Below are 2736 nucleotides of genomic sequence, written 5' to 3'. Positions count from 1 at the left end.
ATGCATCCAGGAAAATAAGAAGAAAGAGTTTACATGCTTGTACAGAAAAGAAAATCCATATTGTATTTACTTACTATATGATGTTATAGCAATGAATTTAAATCAATATGATATTTTGATCTCCATTTCAAAATCTGTAAAGGGATTCATAAAACAAAGCACAAAAAGTGATTATTTGATGAGATGTATCCTATCAAAGGATACATGTTCTGTGGTCAGCAAGTAAAATGAGCAACATGATGAATCCATTTCCTCTCGAGCATTGTTAACACTCTTTGATTTTCCCTTACCACCGTTTCCCTCTACCTACCCAACCTTCCCTCCCCCACCCAATGTTGTAAGGTGCATTTTCAACATAACATATTATACATCTCATTGTTAAAATGGGCCATCCAGCATTTTGATATTTCTAATCCCCTTGCCAAATTAGAAAAATGTATATACAAAATGCAGGACGCTAAAATCAAATATAGTGACAACGGGGGTTATTCCATGGGGGAAGAACACACAAAGAACAACAACAAGTAATATTACATAGTAATTTATAAGTACATTAAAAAGAAGAGTAAGAAAGTTAAAAACTTCTATCTCTTTATGGGGATCATTTCATTTAGCATCTGCTTATATGGTGATATGTTCATAGATTTAGAACTCTTTTGCTTATCCTAAACATATACTAGTTATTTTAGATAAGGGAAACCATGGGTCTGAATTATTTCACTTAATATAATTTTTTCTAATTCTTTCCATTTCCTAACAAATGTTACCATGTCATTCTTTTTGATAGAGATATAAAATTCATATATATTCCTTGATCAATTCATCTACTGTGGGGCAACTGGATTGGTTCCATATCTTAGCTGTGGCAAATAACGCTGAATAAACATACTTGTGCTAGTAGTTTTAGTATAGCCTTATTTATGATCATTTGGGTAAATGACTAAAAGTGGGATTGCGTTATAATAGGGGAGCTCTATGTGTAGTTTTTGAGGAACCTCCATGTTTTGCAAAGTAGTTGAACAAGTTTACACTCCCATCAACAATACAGTAGTGTTCCCTTTTTTGCCACATCCCCTCCAGCATCTGTTGGTGGCACATTTCCTGATTATAGCCATTCTGTGTAAGGTGTAATCTCAGTAATGTTTTTTTTTCTGTTTTTGTTTTTATTTCTCTCTCTATATATATGTATATATATATGTATACATATATATAATACATATATATGTAACACCAGTTTTTTTTTACAATTTCTTTGTTCATATACACTAGATATTTAATGCAGGAATGTGCCACTGAATAATACATACTTCCAATATCCATATTTATTTCCCCATACTCACAAAGTTCCTTCAGTATAAACCCAAAACCTTTTGTAGGAGATTTTGGTATAAAATTACTTGGAATTTATGAAAAAAAATAATGATAGGTTATGTACCCAATACCAGAACAGTGACATACACTAGTCAATACTTTCTATATATCAGTAAACATTTTACTCCCACTTAAAAAGTTGGATAATGACATCGCATTTTTAGTAATTCCCAGTTGACTTTCATGTGTTCTACATAAACCTGTCAACAGAGGCTTTACTGAAAAATTATACAGTTATTATATATGTTCCAGGAGGTTTGCAAGTCATTTCTATAATTTTGATTAAATGTAATATTCATTCAAAAGCCTATATGTATATGCATAAACCACAATTCACTGATATATCTCTATATATTCCATGTTTATTTTTTATATTAGATAGTAACATTAATATTTGTTTGATAAAATATACTATATATACCGAAAAAATCCTTCTGGGAAACTTTCTCTTTCCTGCTTATTTTATTTAACATTTGCTAGTACTTGCTTTGAGAAATCTTAACCCATTTTACTGTTACTTTGAATCAATATGAATTTAAGATGTGAATTAAGAAGATATATACAAAGATCAAACAAATCTACAAGGCAGGCAAAGCAACATATGTGCCAGCAAATGGATTACTTCTAAAAAATGTATTGAAATTACCCTCTAATAAACATAAACATAAAACTGGCAGTCTTACAAAAAATAAACACTGTCATTCTTATACAAAGTCTATCCGTAGTAGAATGTTGTCACCTTCGTGTCAGAATGGTGACTGAGAATATGCATGAAAGTTTATGTAAACTAGCATACGAACATAACCTAAATCAGTTTGGAATAGAAAATTTTCACTGGAAACATTTATATTTGTGATGTGTTTGCATCATTGTTCAGAAGTCACCATTCACGAGCACAAGCATATTCTGAAAGCCCAAATAATACAGCATGTTTCTTTCCCTAAAAAACCATTTTCAATTTTATTTAGCTATATCCATGAAATAAAGATAGATGTAAAAGAATGGCAAATACTCCTTCAGATGAGTATATTTTAATAGGTGTTTAATTTTTTTAAACAGTTAATGGATTGGTTAATTCAGACAACCATAATTTAGAAAACCTTTTCCAAATTCGCTCAAAAGTTGTCCTTCTACTCGTTGTTCCTTTACTGGTTGTCCATGATGAAGAAAAAAGCCTGAAAATTATGAAATTTTTTGAGTACAAAAGCTTTAATTTCTGTTACTTGATGTATGTGACCCTGATCTGTGAAATACAGAAATTAATGTATTTCAGTTCAAGTGTCTAGCTAAAAAAGATTTAGAAATGAAGATATTCTACTGTTAGCTTTTCCTTTCATTAAAGAATACACATTTAAGGTATTGAAT

The sequence above is a fragment of the Dipodomys merriami genome, unplaced genomic scaffold, assembly GCF_024711535.1.
Source record: "Dipodomys merriami isolate MVZ:Mamm:240054 unplaced genomic scaffold, mDipMer1.0.p SCAF_18, whole genome shotgun sequence".
NCBI classification, from domain to species: Eukaryota; Metazoa; Chordata; class Mammalia; order Rodentia; family Heteromyidae; genus Dipodomys; species Dipodomys merriami.
This window is presented reverse-complemented; position numbering follows the sequence as displayed.